The sequence below is a fragment of the Pipistrellus hanaki genome, assembly GCF_964339955.1.
Source record: "Pipistrellus hanaki genome assembly, chromosome: 2".
NCBI classification, from domain to species: domain Eukaryota; kingdom Metazoa; phylum Chordata; class Mammalia; order Chiroptera; family Vespertilionidae; genus Pipistrellus; species Pipistrellus hanaki.
In genome coordinates, this window is record NC_140504.1 from 105,149,322 (window position 1) to 105,170,749 (window position 21,428).

The 21,428-nt window shown below is 37.7% G+C and overlaps 1 protein-coding gene across 5 annotated transcripts in view; it reads right to left on the bottom strand.

The window, feature by feature from the left end:
* PLS1 (plastin 1) overlaps positions 1–21,428 on the bottom strand; it is a 227,717-nt gene that overhangs the window by 179,864 nt on the left and 26,425 nt on the right. The window contains exon 2 of one of the 5 annotated variants that reach the window (XM_084872464.1): positions 20,288–20,346. The exons of 3 other annotated variants lie outside the window; for them this stretch is intronic. The gene's annotated coding sequence lies outside the window, so the exon portion shown is untranslated. Of the gene's footprint in view, positions 1–16,568; positions 16,681–20,287; positions 20,347–21,428 lie in introns of those variants that run through there. One more of the 5 variants, XM_084872462.1, reaches the window with a different exon arrangement.

Below are 21,428 nucleotides of genomic sequence, written 5' to 3' on the forward strand. Positions count from 1 at the left end.
TAGTGGTCACCTTTATTAGAGGTTATTAATATTGCAAATACATGCCTGTTAAGTGCCTTTTGTGTTGTACCTGGTAGTGTTGTATTTTGTGCCTTTAAATCAACGCAGGAGAAGGAACACCACATAACTGGACATCCTCAGAAGAGAAACCATGGGGAGACAAAGAAATAGCCCGCACATGAAAGAAAAGCAGGCATCACCAGAAAAGGAAATAAACGAGTTAGAGGCAAGCAACCTACCAGAGCAAGAACTTAGAGTAATGATCATAAAATGGCTAAAAAGAATGGAAGAGAAATTTGATGATATGAATAAGAACCAAGAGGAATTGAAGAAGAACCAAGAGGAATTGAAGAAGAACAAAGAAGAAATAAAAAATGACATCGCTACTATGAAGAACTCAATAGAAAGCATCAAGAGTAGACTAGATGAAGCAGAGGACCGCACTAGTGTGCCGCGAGATGTTGCCTGGTGTGCCGTAGGTGCAGACAAGACAAGAATTTTATAATTTATCACTATTTTGTTTACTTAATATTTCATAATAAAGTAATTATAAAATACTTTCTTTGTGTTTATTTGATTCCTATTCAAGAGAATTACTTTATATATAGTCAATATAGGCACAGAGTTAAATTTTTTAACATTTTCTAATGGTGGTGTGCCTCGTAATTTTTTTCATGAAACAAGTGTGCCTTTGCCCAAAAAAGGTTGAAAAACACTGAGCTAGAAGACAAGATGGAAAAAAATACCCAATTAGAGCAGCTTCTGGGGGAAAAAAAATTGAAAAGCAGGAGGAAAGCTTAATGGAACTTTGGAACAATGCAAAACAAAACAATATTAGAATAATAGGAGTTCCAGAAGGAAAGGAAACTGGGGAAGACATGGAAAAAGTATTTCAAGAAATAATGACAGAAAACTTTCCCGAGATAGAGGGAAAAAAACCTACACAAATCCAAGATGCTTGCAGAGTCCCAAGCAAAATGAACCCCAGAAGACCGAGGCCAATGCACATTATAATTAAATGGGCAAACATCAACTACAAGGTAAGAATCTTAAAAGCAGCCAGAGAGAGACAGAAAGTTACGTATAAAGGTACCCCCATCAAACTAGCAACTGATTTCTCAACAGAAACTCATCAGGCCAGAAGGGAATGGGATGAAATATACAAAGTCATGCAAAAGAAGTGTGTGAATCCAAGAATACTGTACACAGCAGGGCTATCAATCAAAATTGAAGGGGAAATCAGGAGCTTCACAGACAAAAAAAGATTGAAGGAATTTATCTCCACCAAACCAGCAATGCAAGAAATGTTAAAGGGTCTACTGTAAAAATAAAGAAATAGGAAGCGAAGAAGGAACACAGGGGTATAGAATAAAAATAGCATCAAATGAGTACCTATCAATAATATCTTTAAATGTATATGGGTTGAATGCTCCAATCAAAAGACATAGGGTAACAGATTGGATAAGAAAACAAGACCCATATATCTGTTGTCTACAAGAAACCCACTTCAGAAAAAAAGACACACACAGACTGAGGGTGAAGGGATGGAAAAAGGGTTTCCAGGCAAATGGAAATGAAAAAAAAGCTGGGGTAGCAATACTTATATCTGACAAATTAGATCTCATAGTGAAGGACATAACAAGAGATAATGAAGACCACTAAAGGGAGCAATCCAGCAAGAAGAAATAACTCTGGTAAATATATATGCACCCAATATGAGAGGACCCAAATACATAAAAAAATAAAATAAAATAAAATAAAAACTACTGGAGGACATTAAGGGAGAGATTAATAGCAATGCAAACACAGTAGGAGATTTTAATACCCCACTGTCACCCTTGGACAAATCATCCAAACAAAAAATCAGCAAAGAAATATCAACCCTAAATGATTCATTAGACCAGATGGAATTAATCGACATCTTCAGAACATTTCACCCCAAAACCACAGAATATACATTCTTCTCAAGTGCACATGGGACATTCTCAAAGATAGACCACATTTTGGGACATAGGCAAAGTCTCTTCAAGTTCAAGAAGATAGAAATCATATCAAGCATCTTCTCAGATCATAGTGGCATAAAACTGGAAATTAACTATAATAAAAATAAACCTAAGAAATCAAACACATGGAGACTAAACAGCATGTTATTAGACAAAGACTGGGCTACCAGAGAAATCAAGGAAGAAATGACAATGAAAACACAACAATCCAAAATCTATGGGACACAGCAAAAGCAGTTTTGAGAGGGAAGTTCATATCCCTAAAAGCCTATTGCAAAAAAAACAAAAAAAAGGTAACAAATTATCTAACTCTACAGCTCAAAGAGTTAGAAAAAGAGCAACAAGAAAAGCCCAGTGTAAGCAGAAGGAAGGAAATAACAAAAATCAGAGCAGAGATAAACGACATAGAGACCAAAGAAACAATACATAAGATCAACAAAACCAAGAGCTGGTTCTTTGAAAGGATAAACAAGATAGAGGAACCTCTAGCCAGGCTAACCAAGAAACAAAGAGAGAGGACTCAAATAAACAAAATCAGAAATGGAAGAGGTGAAATAACAACAGACCCCACCAAAATACAACGGATTGTCACAAAATACTACGAAGAACTCTATTCCAACAAACTGAACAACCTGGAGGAAAGGGACAGATTCCTAGAAAAATACAAACTTCCAAAACTCAATCAGGAAGAATCTAAAAATCTCAATAGACCAGTGACTTGGGAAGAAATTGAAACAGTCATCAAAAAGCTTCCAGCAAACAAAAGCCCAGGGCCAGCTGGCTTCACAGGAGAGTTTTACCAAACATTCAAAGAAGAACTAAAACCTATCCTCCTCAGACTATTCCTAAAAATTCAAGAGGAAGGAACACTTCCAAACTCCTTCTATGAAGCCAGCATCACCCTAATACCAAAACCAGATAAAGCCAACTCAATGAAAGAGAATTACAGGCCAATATCGCTCATGAACATAGATGCCAAAATCCTAAACAAAATTCTAGCATATCGGCTCCAGCAGAACTTCACAAAGATCATACACCATGACCAAGTAGAATTTATTCCAGGAATGCAAGGATGGTACAATATACGGAAATCAATAAACGTGATAGATCACATAAACAAATTGAAAGATAAAAATCATATAGCCATATTAATTGATGCAGAAAAAGCATTTCATAAAATCCAAAACCCTTTCTTGATTCAAAACTCTCAAAAAGGTGGGAGTACAAGTATCATACCTCAACATAATAAAAGCTATATATGATAAACCCACAGCCAACATCATACTCAATGGGCAAAAACCTAAAATCATTCCCTCTATGAATAGGAACAAGACAGGGATGCCCACTTTCGCCACTCCTGTTTGACATAGTACTGGAAGTACTAGCCATTGTAATTAGACAAGAAGAGGAAATAAAAGGCATCCAAATTGGAAAAGAAGAAGTAAAGTTATCCTTATTTGCAGATGACAAGATATTGTACATAGAAAGCCCAAAAGACTCTATTAAAAAACTAATTGATTTAATAAATGAATTTGGCAATGTAACAGGAAACAAAATTAATGCCAAGAAATCCATGGCATTTCTATACACCAATAGTGAAATTACAGAAACAGACTAAAAAAGCAAATCCATTTACCATCGCACTAAAAAAATGAAGATACCTAGGAATAAATTTAACGAAGGAAGTAAAGGGCCTATTTGCTTTGAAAAGAGAAAGAGAAGAAGATGTAAACAGATGGAAGAACATACCATGTTCATGGATTGGTAGAATCAACATCATCAAAATGTCCATACTACCCAAAACAATCTATAGGTTCAATGCATTCCCCATTAAAATACCAATGGCATATTTCACTGACCTAGAAAAACTCTCCAAAAGTTCATTTGGAACAATAAAAGACCCTGAATAGCCACAGCAATCCTGAGAAAGAAGAATAAAGTAGGAGGGATCTCAATACCAGACTTCAAGCTGTATTACAAAGCCACTGTTCTCAAAACAGCCTGGTACTGGCATAAGAACCAATGGAATCAATCGAGAACCCAGATATCAACCCAAATCACTATGCTCAATTAATATTTGACAAAGGAGGCACAAATATACAATGGAGTCAAGACAGTCTCTTTAATAAATGGTGTTGGAAAAATTGGACAGATACATGCAAAAGAATGAAACTAGATCACCAACTTACACCCTACACAAAAATAAACTCAAAATGGATACAGGACTTAAACATCAGACAGGAAACCATAAAAATACTGGAAGGATCCACAGGCAGCAAAATCTCAGACATATGCCAAAAGAACTTCTTCACTGCTACTGCCCCTAGGGCAGTGGAAGCTAAGGAGAACATAAACAAATGGGACTACATCAAAATAAAAAGCTTTTTTACCGCAAAAGAAACCATCAACAAAACAACAAGAAAGCCCACGGTATGGGAGAATATATTTGCAAATGTTACCACTGATAAAGGTTTAATCTCCAACATCTACAAACAGCTTATACAACTAAATAAAAGGAAGATGAATGATCCAATTAAGAAATGGGCAATGGACCTAAATAGAATATTTTCAAAAGAAGACAGAAGGAAAGCCAAGAGGCACATGAAAACATGCTCAAAGTCACTAATTATCCGAGAGATGCAAATCAAAACAACAATGCGGTACCATCTCACACCTGTCAGAATGGCCAACATCAACAAATCAACAAACGACAAGAGTTAGCGAGGTTGCGGAGAAAAAGGAACCCTCGTGCACTGCTGGTGGGAATGCAGACTGGTGCAACCACTGTGGAGAACAGTGTGGAGTTTCCTCAAAAAACTGAAAATGGAACTCCCATTTGACCCAGTAATCCCACTCTTAGGAATATATCCCAAGAAACTAGAAACACCAATTAGAAAAGATATATGCACCCCTATGTTCATAGCAGCACAATCTACAATAGCTAGAATTTGGAAACAGCCTAGGTGCCCATCAGCAGATGATTGGATCAAAAAACTATGGCACATCTACACAATGGAATACTATGCTGCCATAAAAAAGAAGGAATTCTCATCATTTGCAGCAACCTGGATGGAATTGGAGAACATCATGCTAAGTGAAATAAGCCAGTCAATGAAAGAGAAACACCACATGACCTTACTCATTTATGGATAATAAAGAACATTATAAACTGATGAACCAAAAGATCGATATAGAGACAGTAAAGCAACAAGTAGACTGTCAAATTACAGCAGGTAGGGTAGGGAAATCTGTGGGAGATAATAGATCAACCGAAGGACTTGTTTACATGCATATATGTACAACCAATGGACACAAAACTCTGGGGAGGAGGGGTATGTATAGGAGGGGGGGCAATGTTAAAATATGTACACAGATAATAATTGAATAAAAAAATGGGAGGGGGGAAAAAAGCTGGGGTAGAAATACTTATAGATCAATATACTTTAAAACAAAAGCTATAGCAAAAGACAAAGAAGGACCCAGCAATTCCACTTCTTGAAATTTATCCAAAGAAACCTAAAATATTAATTTGAAAAGACATATGCTTCTGTATGGTCAATGCAGCATTATTTGCAAGAGCCAAGATATGGAAGCAACCTAAGTGTCCAACAATAGATGAATAGAAAAAGGAGAAGTGGCCGAAACCGGTTTGGCTCCATGGATAGAGGGTCGGCTTGGGGACTGAAGGGTCCCGGGTTCAATTCCGGTCAAGGGCATGTACCTTGGTTGCGGGCATATCCCCAGTGGGGGGGGGGGGGGGGGGGGTGCAAGAGGCAGCTGATTGATGACTCTCTCTCATCAATGTTTCTAACTCTGTATCTCTCTCCCTTCCTCTCTGTACAAAATCAATAAAATATATTTAAAAAAAAAAAAGAAAGAAAAGAAAAAGAAGAAGGGGACTATGACTCAGCCATAAAAGAAAAAGAAATCTTGCCATCTGAAATAACATGAGTTGACCTAGAGGGTATTGTGCTAAGTGAAATAAGTCAAACAGAGGAAGACAGATACCACATGATTTCGCTTATATGTGGAATCTAGAGAACAATAAATGAACAAACAAAACAGAAACAAATTCATAGATACAGAGAATATTTTAATGAATGCCAAAAGAGATGGGGCTTGCAGGATAGATGAAAAAGAGGAAGATATTAAGAAGGATAAATTGTTAGTTACAAAATGGCAGGTGTTTTGATTGGATGAAATGAGTTTAGGTCAGAAGACTGGTAGGATAGTAGACTTGCATTTACTTGGGAGTCAGATTTGACTTTTATCTTTGTTTCATGCAAACATAGACACTGCAGAAGGCAAGTGAACCTAGAACAAAGAGATTCTCTATAGTTGTAGATCTTATCTTTGTAGTATCCCCTGACCACAGAGATGGGCATGGGACCTGAGCTATGACAATCAGACTAGCATCCTGGTATTTAGACGGTCATTCACAGATAGTAGTGGCTGAGGCATCTAGAGACAGTGCCTTACAATGGCATGTCATAGTCTCTACTGTTGAGTTTATAGAGCTGTCTGGCACCTATCCTTTCAGAGCCTGCTTGTTTAGGCCTTCTGTGATTCTTGATCAAAACTTCAGTGCCCTTCCAGTGTATTCCTTTTTTGGGCAAATTTTGCCAGAGTCAGTTTTTGGTTCTTACAATAAAAAATACATTAACTGGAACAAATACCAGTGGATTAAATATTTCTATTGTTAGTGAGTAAGGGGCACAGATGAACCAAAAAGTCTTGGAAGTTATAGAAAATTCCTCCTTAGAAAATATGGCTTGCAGTGAGAATAACACTTGTTTTCTGGGATGTATAAGAAGTGAGTTGTTGACCTATTTGGGTGGAAAAAAGGAATCTATAACCTGAACATCAATGGTCTGTTACAAATTGTAGCATGCAGGAGTCTTTGGAGATGGTGGGGGTTATTTTTCATCAGGGGATACTACAAAGACAAGATCTACAACTATAGAGAATCTCTTTGTTCTAGGTTCACTTGCCTTCTGCAGTGTCTATGTTTGCATGAAACAAGATAAAGTCAAATCTGACTCCCAAGTAAATGCAAGTCTACTATCCTACTAGTCTTCTGACCTAAACTCATTTCACCCAATCAAAACACTGGAAATCTCCCCAAAACTTTCCATCCAAAAAAGCATACAAAATACATACACAACGAATAATCTAGGAAATCAAGGCCAAAAGCTTCACAATAAGTGGCAGCTGGGATCCAAATTCAGGGAGTTTGCCAAGTTCAGACCTTTAATTATATATTGTACTTTCTTCACAATAGTGGTTTCCATACATCCTTCCCATCCCTGTATCTCAAGTAATATACCCCATGACCATTTCCTGTTACAGCTGTCCTAGAACTCGAATTACCAACATAAAAGTTAATGTAGTATGTGCACACAGTGAGATCTATCCTCTTATTAGAAACCCAAGATGTAGAAGGATTTAAAATAAGATTTGTGAGAATGATATAAATTATTTTATATCACACTTCTGTTTTTCCTTTCTTTTCTTTTTCTGTTTGTTTGTTTGTTTGTTTGTTTTTTGAGGTCTCTGGAAAAGTATTGTACCTTGTTCCGATTTTCTGAGTGTTATTTAGTCACAGGATATTATACATTAGGGTGGTAACTGTCCAGATTGTAACTAAGTTTAATGCAGTATCTCATTCAGAAAGAAGGCCTGGATACCAATACCAGAGAACTGATGCTGGGAGACACTTCCTAGTGCTCTGAATACCCAACATTACTACCTAGATTATCATCTGTGTTCCCCATTTCTAGGCAAGAATTTCTATGTAAATGATTCATAGAACAATGATATTCTGGTACAACTTGTATCTCGGTGAGCAGAGAATTTCTACCCAGTTCTGGGTTTGAACAATGTCCAAATCAGACATTGGTTTAAACTTAAAAGTTTTTACACAAATAAATTAAAACTATTTTCAGGAGTTGAAACTCTGAGGTACTTAACAACTTGAAGAATGCAATTCTGGCCCTCCTTATTAACTGGCAAAGTAAGAACTTGTCATACATATGTGTGTTTTCATTTTAAAATATGAATAGGAGATAATACATATAAAAATAGTAATAGAAGCCATTTTGGAAGTGAGATTACAAGTGACTTTTTTTCTACATATAGTTGCATATTTTCTACAAAGTCTATATATTACTTTTATAACAGACAAATGAAAACAAGGAAGAAAAAAGTGAAAATTCACATTTAACTATCCCTACATAACAGCTATAAGAATTTTTTTAAAAAGAAAGGGATAAATTTTGATATGCTACTAAACCAAATCCAAACTGGTATCTAATGAAATGCTCTACACCCCAGCCATGTTGTCAAAAACTCACTTGCCCTTTTCCTGGAATTTCCTTCATCCTTTCCTCACCCTGGAAATTCCTACTGTTTAGTACAGATCCAGGTTTAAAGCCCACGGCCCAGCCAGTCCAGCCAGTGTGGCTCAGTGGTTGAACATTGACCTATGAACCAGGAGATCAAGATTTGATTCGATGTTAAGGTTGGATTCCCAGTAAAGACACATGTCTAAGTTGCTGGCTCAATTACACTATAGATACTTAATTAAAAACTCCATTTTGTGCCCTAGTCAGTTTGGCTCAGTAGATAGAGTGTCAGACTGCGGACTAAAGGGTCCCCGGTTCGATTCTGATCAAGGGCAAGTGTCTGGGTTTCAGGCTCCATCCCCAGTAGGGAATATGCAGGAGGCAGCCAATCAATGATTCTCTCTCATCACTGGTGTTTCTATCTCTCTTTCCCTCTCCTTTCTTCACTGAAATCAATAAAAATATATATATAATTTTTTTTAAATGAAGAAAAAAAACCACTGCTTGAACATTTACTTGAACAATGGCCACCACAAAGACTACTGGTCAGGCTTTTTATCTTTCTGGCCTTGTAATGTTTCCTGTCTCTGACACAACTCACATTCACTTTGTATTCTATAAAAATCTCCTGGCTAATTTTATTCAATATCTCACATCATTTTTTTCTTTTTCTATTTATTTATTTATTTAATTTTATTTATTATGGTATCACATAATTGTCCTCATCCTCCCACTCCCACCCCAAACCCCTCCCCACATATGCCCCCACCCCCCTGTTGTCCATGGCCACTGGCTAGGCCCATTTGCATGCACACAAGTCCTTTGGTTGATCTCTTCCCCTTACCCCCACCCTCCCCTACTTTCCCTCTGAGGTTTGAAAGTCTGATCGCTGCTTCTCTTTCTCTGGGTCTGTTTTTGTTCATCAGTTTATATTGTTCATTATTTCCTCTGGGTGTGTGGGATCATGTGATCCAAGAAATACCCTTGTAAGAACTAAAACTGAGACAAGCCATAATGGTTATGCTGAGAGGCAAGTGAATCAGTCTGTAGACTCACATAATTTTCAATGGGTAGTCTATAGCAGACATGGTTGTTCTAGGCCTTCATGTGCACCAGAAATACATGTAAAATACTCACATGAGTCTTCAATTAAATTAAGTAAATAGCTCATGACTGCTCAGTGTTTAGCACAATGTTAAGCATCACAGGAGATATAAAAGAAATATTGGATTTTTTCTCTGTACTAAAAACATTTAAATTCATTCATATATTCATTTAGATGAGCATCTAAATTCTTAATATCCAGTTTAGATGTCCCAGATTTACAATCTAATGTGTGTGTGTGTGGGGGGGGGGGGGGGAATGGTAAGATACACAAATACAAAGTTAAATGGCAATGTTTGTGTTTTATGTGTAATTAATAATATCCATCAGAAAACAAATGTTAGGATGATTAAAATGATAAAATCATTTTTAAGGTGTCACAGGGTAGTGTGGCCTGGCCAAAAAGAATTAAGAGGAGGGCCCTGGCCAGTGTGGCTCAGGTGGTTGGGTGTCATCCAGTGCACCAAATGTCACCAGCTCGATTTCCAGTCAGGGCACATGCCTGGGGTATGGGTTTGATTCCCCAAAAGGGGGTGGGGGGTGTTTCTCTGTCATATTGATGTTTCTCTCTCTCACCCTCCATTCCTCTCCAAAATCAATAAAAACATACTTTAAAAAAAATAATTGCCCTGGCTGGTGTTGCTAAGTGATTAGAGCATTGGCCTGAACACCAAAGGGCTGCAAATTCAATTCCCAGTCAAGGGCTTGTACCTGAGTTCAGGTTCAATTCCCAGCCTGATTGGGTTGGCAGTGGTGACAGCAGGAGGGTAGGAGAGGAAAAAAAATGTAAAAAGATAGAGTTTTGACAGTTAAAAGCAGTTTTATATTTTATATATGTAGAGATGTCTGGAATGTTTACCTATGGGTAAAAATAGAAGTGTTGGAATTTTGAATAACCTTTAACAAAATCAGAAATGAAAGAGGTGAAATAAAAACAGACCCCACAAAAATAAAAAGGATTGTTAGAAAATACTATGAACAACTCTCTTCCAACAAACTGGACAACCTGGAGGAAAGGGACAGATTCCTAGAAAAATATAACCTTCCAAAACTCAATCAGGAAGAATCTAAACAGCTCAATAGGCCAGTAACTATGGAAGAAATTAAAGCAGTCATCAAAAAGCTTCTGGACAATAAAAGCCTGGGGCCAGATGGCTTCATAGGAGAGTTTTACCAAACATTCAAGGAAGAACTAAAACCTGTCCTCCTCAGACAAATAAAAAATACCAATCAACAATAACAACAAAATAATAAGCAAATTAATCTCACTAAAAGGCATAAAAATTCAATATAATCAACATTCACGCAAACAACAACAAAAGGACAGAAAGGAAAACAGTTTTTTTATTTTTTTTTAATAGTTAAGATAGCGAAGGAGTGGTATGTATGCAATTGGAGCAGGGGGGTTGGTAATTAGGTATATAAGTAGGGTGAAAATTTTAGCAGGGGATATACAGAAAGAATAGGGAAAATCTAAAGCAGGAAAGGGTTAAGATAAACAGGACAACAAAAGGGGAAAGGTTAGGAAGAGAGTGATGGAGTAAAGATCGAGTTGAGATAGGGTTGAACGATGCTATAGTAGAGATGAAAATAGAATGAAAAACACTAATCCCAATGTAAAATAAAGAGAAAATAAAATGGTACTTAAGAGAGAAAAAAAGAAAAAGGAAACAAAAATGCAAAATAGTAATAGTAATAATGATGATTGCAACTAAAAAATGTAATAATTGAAAAGGTAAAATCAAATGAGGAAAACAGAAAAAAATTCATTTCTTCAGTAAAAGATGTAAAAAAATGAAAATAAAATAAAAGATGTAAAAAATGAAAAATAAAATTAAAAAATATAAAAATTAGCATAAAAATGTGCTATAGTAAAGGTCATTCACTTCACCTGTTATTCTATTTGGCACGCCTGTTTCTCAGTCCAGACAGTATTGCAGTTCCCTGCATTCCACTGCACCTCAGTTTTGTAAGCTAGTCCTTAATTTATTTTTTTTTAATATATTTTATTGAATTTTTTACAGAGAGGAAGAGAGGGGGATAGAGAGTTAGAAACATCGATGAGAGAGAATCATCGATCAGCTGCCTCTTGCACACACCCTCCTGGGGATGTGCCTGCAACCAAGGTACATGCCCTTGACCGGAATCGAACCCGGGACTTTTCAGTCCACAGACTGACGCTCTATCCACTGAGCCAAACTGGTTTCGGCATAGTCCTTAATTTTAAGTAGACTATTTCTTAGTTACTTGTGTCCTTTTATTTTTGTCCCCGATTTTTAACAATTTGTCCCACGTCCCTTGGTGTTTGATTAATTAAAATAATAAAAAGTCAGTTTGTAATTCAACCCCTAGGTGGCAGTGTTTCTGGATTGACTTCCCTGTCTTTTTGGCTGCTCTAGCCTTCTTTTTCTATGGCATTCTCTATGGTTTGTGGAGGTGGGCTGCCCTGATGTTGGTTCCCAGATGGTGTCTTCCCACTCTGATCCCGTTTCCAGGAAGGCAATTTCCCCTTGCAGTCTCCCAAGATATGCCAAACTGGGTAGTTTTTGCTTAGTACTCAGAAGCAAAGGGATGAAGGGAAACAGGCACAGGATGGGTTTGTGCTAAGGTGACCAGATGTTCCACTTTTGGTGGGACAGTCCCAATTTTTAACAGTTTGTCCCGCGTCCCTTGGTGTTTTAAAAAAGTCACAATTTTTGGAAAGATCATGCCAGACCCAACAGCTGCTGCCACTTTCGGAGCCGCCTTGGCTGCACAGCCACCACAGCCACTACCGCCGCAGCTGGGACCCTGATCCCTCACATTATCCCTAGCAAACTCTGATCTTTCCATGGGTGATTGAAGAACTCCCTTGAATCCATGTGTTTGTGCCAATTGGGGCATCACAGCTGTTCGGTGGTCTCCACTGTTGTGGGTTTTTCAGGCTTCAGATAAGATCCTCTTTTCTTTGCAAGATGGAATAGTTTTCCCCCTGAGCCTGTAGCTTCGGGAGAGGTCTCCACCATCGCATTGCTGGCTACTTGGTCTGGAAATCCTGTCCACCAGTCCCCCACCTTCTCTTAGAGTTCTGCTATCCCTTAGATTGCTAACTAACACTCCCGAGGGACTCTAAGACACTCCTTCTATCTGTTCTGGGACTAGGCTCAGAACAGGTCCATCTGTTTGGCCCACATTTTCCTTCTCCCTGAGTCTCTTTTATATAGATGACAAAATTAGATAACTTGATGTTTACAGAACAATTCTATACCTGGTTTCTAACTTAATCAAATCTAATTTAACTCCAAATTCTCCATTTTTCAGAAGTAAAATATTATTTACTTATTATATTCAACAAGAATTAACATTCTTGAGCAAGATAATTTCATGAGTATGTAAGCCAGTAGGAATAAAGCATGGGGTTTTCAAAGGTATAATATTAAGCATTATTAATATTACTACTGATTTTCATAATAAATGTTGTAGGGCTGAAAATATACAAAAATTATGAAAATTAGGTTAGAAAATAAACATAAATTTAGATGAATAGGTTATATTTGAAATGCCTATATTTTCCATATGGCATTGATACTTTCAGTTTTTAGCCATTTTAATTAAGAGTTACAAACCCTCCACCCAGAAAAACTCACCAGATATTATTTTTTCATATGATTTCAGGGACTTGGTGGATGCACAACCCACCCTCAAGCCCACAGGACCTTCTAGAGCACATGTGTCAAACACAAGGCCCGCGGGCCAAATCCAGCCCGCCAGGCCTTGCAATGTGGCCCGCACCACGCTGTCATCACTGCACTCCGCTGTCAGTTTATGACTGTTCAGTAAACCATTCGGCCCGCGATTTAGGCTGGATTTTAGATTTTGGCCCCTTCTCTGATTGAGTTCGACACCCCTATTCTAGAGGTATACAGGCTCCAGGTTATGAATTCTAGCCCCAGGTTTTCCAAAAGTTCCCTTGCTAGAAAACATTTTAAAATAACTTCTTTGAGAATTTGTTCTCAACATGAGACTTCAACGTTTTCAGTGGAAAACAGTTAACCATCAAGGATTGCTGATATAAAACTGAGCGATAAAAAACAGTGCTTCATGAAAGGCAAATATGTACTCATATAACCATGATTCATGACTCATAATTGTACAAAAGAACTATATGGAAGAAAAAAGAGGAAGCAAATACTTCAAAATGGATCTGACAAAGATTTTTCCCAACAGGGTAATTGTTTAAACTGGTTGACAGTTTAAGCATAAGGAGACTTCTACAATTGTGGTGTAGGTATAGCAGATATTTCTAAAATCTTGACTTAAAAAGTATATCTTGCTTTTCTATGTGGCTCAGTGGTTGACCACTGACCAATGAACCAGCAGGTCACTGGTCGATTCTCAGTCAGGGCACATACCGATTATGGACTCAATCCCCAGGGTGGATATATATCCTATCTAATAAAGAGGAAATATGCTCATTGACCATCACACCCTCACAAAGATGGCCACATCCACAGCCACAAGATGGCAGCATCTAGTCCCTTCAGCCCCGCCCATGAGGGCTCCCAGACTGTGAGAGGGGGCAGGACAGGCTGAGAGATACCCCCTCCCTCCAGTGCATGAATTTTCATGCACCCGACCTCTGGTAGATGTATACATACCTAACATATGCATTTTCACTAGCATCCCAACTTGGTCCTTTTGACAAATGATCTCATGTCACAAACAGTTCAAGCAAACTCCAGGGGATGAGAGGACATGCCACAGACAGAGGCTGGACAGTGGCTTGTCACTCCTTTGATCATTACCAGTATTTGACAGCCTGCAGTTTATGCATACCTGACTGGGTAGATTAATGGATTATATAATTTAGCTGGTATTAAACCTCTCTTCACCAAATAGCCAAGTATCTTTAACAGATGCCTCCAAAGAAACTGGATACTGAAAATATATACAAGCAACAGAAAAATAGCAGAGCTCTACTCTGGTATGAGTCTTCACCAACTACATTAGAAAATAAAACAGAGGCAATGTGACCACAAGTTGGACATACAATTCAAAATTATCAAGACTATTGAGTTACACTTTACATAGTAATTGACGATAAACAGTGCACTGTGTGTACGTTGTCCCATGAAATATTAGTTAAGGCTATATTAAATCGTTCTAACTAACAGCACATTTTACTGGTTGAATAATACCATTTCTTCTACCCTACAAAACTTTGGGTTTGAAACATTTGGGAGGAGAGAGAGCAAAGGAACCCTAAAACCTCCATTTCAAAAGAAGGACGTGGTCAGAAAGGTCAATAAACTTTTATAATTTTTGAAGTAATTCAAACCCAGACCTACTGAGCAATAGAGGTTAAAACCAGCACTTAGAAGAAAAAGCAAGATGTTCCATATATATATATATATATATATATATATATATATATATATATATATATATATATATAGTGTGTATATATATATATATATATATATATATATATATATATATATATATATAATTCCAGTGCACACCTAACCCCAGGGCTGATCAGTTCTCCACAGGCTTCCATGGCTAGATCCTCAGCAAGAGTGCTTCACAGCACTCTCAGTCAGCATGAACATGGACTTTTTTAATGGCTAGAAAAGGCCACACCGCTAGTAACATTTGTAGCTATGCAAAGTAACATAATAAGGGTAATCAAATATCATGCTTTGGCTAGTAAGCTGATCTAAACTGGGTATCATAAAGGAATGCTATCCCCCTCCTCTGAAAGAACACAAGTGAGCATTTGGGCTGGTTCGTTATCAAAAGACTTGCACAAGGCACAGTCTTTGTTTGATTCTAGACATAATACAGGAGTGAGAATCTGGTTCCTAACAAAGTCATAAAGTGTGGGGTTTTTTGTTTTGTTTTGTTTTTTAAGAACTATGTGAAATTTGTCCATAGCACTCACTTTCCAGAGTTTATTGTTCATGATGTGTTTATTTCTTTAAGAAGAGCTACAGTGTATTTATTCTGACACATATAAATAAACTTAAATGTTTGACTGCTTCCTAAAGCTGAGCTTTCTACTTAGGTTTAAGAGCTCGGGTTGCTGCAAAGGGGAGCATATTTAACTTTTTAAAAGTTGGCCTCTTTTAAGAAAACTCAGAATATTTAATTCGTTGGCACTAAAACTTATGCAAATTGCCAGCAGTATCAGTAACCAAGTTTCCTAGACATGCATCATTTAAGACCTTCTCAGCTTTACACGGGCTGGGAACTGCTTATTTTCTGTTTTACTAAGAAAAGAGTTAAAATAAGACTGCCGCAGCTTCCAGGGTAAAAATATATGATTCTCAATCAACTTCAGAAACCACTGAAAGTGCTAAAGTGAAAGACAGCATGCTTATCTGTACACTATTATATTTATAAGGGAATTATCTTTATGAAAGTCTTTAGCTTCTTCCAAAATTCAATAAAACACTGAAGAAAGCTTTCAAGCAAAAGCACTATCTCTAGGTACTTAACAATGGAAAGAGCAAAAGTAAAAATAAAGGTAATTTAGATATTTTCTACAGACCAGATGCTTGCATAGATCTTTCCATATCCCTTGTACTAGCAATATTCTCTATTACCATTTTTTGTTCAATGTATCGGTGGAATCCCTTTAGCAAAAAGAGTAGTTTTGTTTATTCATGATTAAACTATGGACTGGGAGAGCTGTTTCATCAACTGAAAGAATCAGGCTTGGAAGCAATAATACACATACATCCTAGATGGCACAGAAAGAGTATATTCAGCCACTTCCTCATTTTTCTAGGACTTGGTTTGTATATCTAAAGGAACATGAAAGCCAAATCAAAATTATAAATTAAAAAAATTTACCCACTCCTAAATAAACCCAAACAGTCTTTACTTACCTAACAAGTATTGCTTAAGGTGGTAGTTTTTTTAAACAGAAAAATTAAAAGAAAATTAAGAATTATGTGATCCTTTCACCATGATTACTATTTGCATTGTTTATGCAAAGTACAATCCCAAAAGTAAAAAATGCCCTAGTAAACATACAAACAATTTATCTCAATTTAATAATTATTAAATAAAAAGCAGCTCTAGAATCTGAGGTTAGATTATTGCTATTAACCTAAGGGAAATTTCTGCATACCTGCTTCTGTTGGTCTTGTCACCTGAGATTTGGAGGTCCAAGAAAACAAACTCAGAAGATTTAAAATTCAGTCTTTCTAAACTGTGTCCGTTCTCAAATAATTCTCTGCCAAATTCAGCGTCTGACCAAAGAAAACAAGCAGCCCACACTGAAGTGTCCTGCCTACTACTACAGATTTTAATCTTAAAAGAACTTGGTCTCAAGTACAAAGGCCAATTTGCAACATGGGTGTGGTTTGAAATCAAGAGGCAAAATGTAGATGTCATCGACAATTTCGTTTGGATTAGGACTGTGCTTAAAATACATTAGTATATTCACACTGCCCCTTAGAGTCCAGTAAATCAAGTAGATCTCCTTCCTATAGAATAGGACTGCATTAGGAGGTCTTGCATTTTTATAAATATTCCTTTGCCATTTTAATTTTGAAATGGCAATTTGATTTTCATCATGTGAAAAATCATTTAGCAATTTAACATACACTAAGATTCCTGTAAAGTATTAGAAATTTGTGTTAAATGTTAAAAAAAAAAAAAAAAAATACACCCAATTTTTTTTTTTTTTTTTTTTTTTTTTTTTTTTTTTTTTTTTTTACAGTCAATAGACTAATTTCAAGCAAATATACAAAATTACCTCTGAATGGTAACTGGAAACATAATATAGAATTATATAGTGTTAGAGGCAGGAAATGCCTTAAGGGGTGTAGTCCATTCTCTTTAAATGAGGCAAGAACAAGTTCACTTAAAATCTATAATCTATTTTCACTAACTGGTTAATTCTCTGAAAAGGAAATCTGAAACACCATTTATGATGGCTCCATAAAAGTAAAGAATGGCTGTTATAAAACTGCTTTATAAAGTGAAAGAAAACATTAAGGATTTGTATGTTATAATACAGTTAAAAGGAAAGTACATACTGTAAAATTTCATTTATATGAAATTCTAGAAAATGCAGTTTAATGTATGTCACATGCCCTTCATGCCTTTCTTGAAACACAACCAAACTTCCAGAGAAAATATACTGATTTGATCTCAATAATGACTATGTAGAAAATGATGTGGTGCCGAGTTACTAATCAGGGCCAAGTACATGGTGCAGTCTTGGCATCTTGTGAAGACAAAAGTACAGTTTAAGTTATTACGAGTGCTCAATAAACATGGAAAAACAATTATCAGATTCAGAGTTGCTTATGTAACTGAAACTATTTAATAAAACAAGAACATTTAGAAAATGTTCCGTGTCTGCACCTTTTGGGAATGAGCCACATTTTTTTCAATCTCTGTAAACCCACACATACTTATTTGGAGACTTGCTGGTAAGAAGTATTTCCACAATATTTAAAGAATTTTTTTCTGTACTTTAGAAATAACCCATTTCTCAAACTTTTGAAATATCAGTTTAGAAGGAAGCAAGGAGGTCTCTGGGGTTCTAGTAATAATTTGATTTCTAGGTATTGATTTCGTGAAAAATCATCAAGTTATACACTTAGGATCTGTACATTTTTCTGCCTTTGTACTATCCTTCAATTAAAGATTCAAAAACACACACACCAAAAAAAAAAAAAAAAAAAACTCAGTAAAAGATTAATTGCAAACCTCATCTTTAAAATCCTATTTTTTACTCGCTTTAAATTAAACATTCTTAGCTATGTTCTTCTATTAACAACATTGTGAGAAAACAATAAGTATACATACCTTGCAAAATTTGGGTACATAAATAGCATACTCAAGTCACTCAAGTTTCAGTATTTGAAACCAATTCAATCATTGGTTCTAAGTACCCCAGATGCTGCAGGGCGTCTCTCATGCTCCACAAATTTAGGGAGGACATCATCATGGAGAACTCATGAACCACCTTGGGAAGACTGGCAGATGACATGGATGGACTCTTTCCACCACTTTAATTCAGCTACTAGTAAAATTGAGTAGATGTCATATTTTAGTACCTTGGAAAATGTTTCCTAGAATAAGTAGGTGTTAAAACTTGTCATAAATATGTGTTGTTATAGGTAAATGGACAGAAAGGGTGTTTGTTTGTTTTGTTTTTTGTATATTTTAAAGGGTGGACCAGGCAGTTGAAAGTATATGAACAAAGCTATGCAAGCAAGAGCATGTGGCAAGCAATGGGTGAGGGAAGGGAAACATCCTGGCTGGAGGGGTGGGCCTATTTCACATCCTAAGATTTTTTTTTCTGAATGTAAGTTACCAAAGGAGCAGGCAACCCCAATCACCCCACTTTGGGGCATAGAGGTAGTACAGTTGGAGCTCTGCCTGACATGTTAAAAAATCCTGGTACATTCTTTCCCTGGCCCTGAGCTGATTTCAGTTTAGAAAAATATCCATTAAGTCACATTTCCTCATACACGTCAATATTAATGCCTGGTGCCCTGATGTCCTATTTGTCAAAAAGGCAGACAGTGTATCTGTGGCAACAGAATAATTCCCCCCAACCAGGCTCCAAGCCCCAAACCCCAGAACATGTTACCTTACATGCAAAAGGGATTAAAGGTTAGGGCCAGATGTGATTAAAGGTTAGGGCCTTGGAACAGGTGGATTACCTTTGGATATCTAGACAGGCCCAATCTAATCACATGGGTCAAAGAGCAAAGAACCTTTCCCTGCTGAGTGAGATGAAATAAAAGGACAAGGAGGAAGAGAGATTCAAGATGTGAGAGGGCTGGCTATGAAGATGGAGAAAATGGGCCATGAGCCAAGAAATGCAGGTGGGGATGGCCTTCAGTTTACATCTAGTGATAGAAGCGGGATCTCAGCCTACCCCTTCAAGGAACTGAATTCTGCCAAACCAAATGAGCTATGAAAAAGGTCCTCCCCTAGGGCCTCCAGAGAGGAATGCAGCCCTGCCAACACCTTGTTTGCTTTTAGCCCTATGAGCCCCTTGTTGGACATCTGACCTACGGAACTGTTAGATAATCAATATGCTACCATGTTTCCCCAAAAATAAAATATCCTCTGAAAATAAGACCTACTTACAAGTTTCCTTCTGAGTGAAATATAAGGCATCCCCCGGAAAATAAGGCCCCCACTAGGCTCTGTTTCAGAATGAAAATTAATTTACCATAAACTGGTCGCTAGGGCCGCCCCAACTGGCGTCTAGCAACCAGTGACATTACGCGGAGTCCTGACATCACTGCTGTGTGGAGGCGGAGTGGAGGTCAGAGTGAGCAGTGAACGAGGGGTGGGAGAGAGGAGGAGACTTTCGCAGATGCATCTAGAAGAACAGGAGGGTTAGAGCGGACAGGACATGGCGAAGGTGGTGAGTGCTGGTCTGTCTCTGGTGATACTACCTGATGCTCTCGGCCACCCTCATGATGACTGAAGGTTCTCAGTCAGTGGCAGACCCTGCTCCAGCCCAGATCCAGGCCCCAGCAAGCTGAGTGACAGTCCCCAGGCAGGCCCCAGGGGGTAAATGTCTGATAAAGGGGTAAGGGGATATCTGGTGAAGGTGTTCAGTGGCATAGGGGTGGGGGGAGGGGGATCACTTAAAATGACACAGGAGGATCAGAGGGGGCAATCAAAATGACACGGGAGGATCAGGAGGGGTTACTAAAATGGTTATCCCCCCTCTGATTCTCCTGTGCCATTTTGATACCCCTCTCTGATCCCCCCTGTGTCATTTTAAGTGATTCCCCTCCCCCCACATTGACACCCCAATTCCTTTTTTTTTTAATCTCTAGAAATGAGCAAAAAGAAAAAGCTACTCACTCCGTGGAGTACAAGAAAGTAATCGTGGATGACTTTTGGGGCCAAAATCTTTCTGCTTTCTGCAAAGAGAAGATGTTGAGTGTCCGATTGGTCCGAAAATGGTGAGCAGAGTATGGTAACCTCATTGAACAAGTGGACAAGGGAAATGCTAAAAAGCGCAAGTATGGATCAGGTCAGCAACCATTATTTTCCGAGCTTGAAGACCTGATCTGTGAATGGGTTGTTGACAGGAGAGCAAAGGCTTTGGTTGTGAATAGGGCTCAGATTCAAGAATTTGCCCTTGCAATGGCACCACAGTTTGACATAGCCCCCAAAGACTTCAAAGCATCACAACACTAGCTGGATAATTTCCTTCAGCGAAGTGAACTGTCTTTAAGAAGATCTACCGGTACAACATTGTTTAGGCTGGAAGATACTCAAGTTATTAGTCCTTTATTGATGATGCTGACTTCTCTAAATACAATCTTTCCAACATGATTGCTATGGATGAAACTGCAGTGTTTATGGGCCAATCATCTCAAACAACAATTGAACAGTGGGGTGCCTCCTTAGTTTACATTCCCTCCACTGCTTACGAAAGTGCACCTGTTTCCTGTATTTTGGCAATTCGTCTGGATGGCACTAAAATCCCACCTTTAATCATTTCTAGGGGCAAGAAGGAAAAGATTGAACATGTTTTGGGCATTTTTATTCTTGAAACTGAAAAAGCCTGGGCCACACAAGCAGTTATAAGGAAGTGGGTCGATTTAATGCTGCCGCTTGTTATGTGAGGGAGCCAAAGAGATCTGCTAGTATGGGATGCAGCCAGCACTCACTGCACTAAAGACATGAAGACATTTCTTCACGAAAGAAAAATAGATCAGATAATGATTCCAGCAGGAATGACGGCCTATCTCCAGACTCTTGATATTGCAATAAACAAGCCATTCAAAGACAATTTGCGCATGGAAATTAATGACTACATTGAAAATAGAATGGAGAGAAATCAGCGTGGAAACTTTGTGAAACCTAAATTGCAAGAAGTTGTGACGTGGGTGAAGAATTCATGGGAGAAAATCACTGACAGTTGCATTGCAAATGCACTGCGAGCAGGCTACCTTGACAAGAAGTACTCATTTAAAGACAGTGCTATTGCTAAACA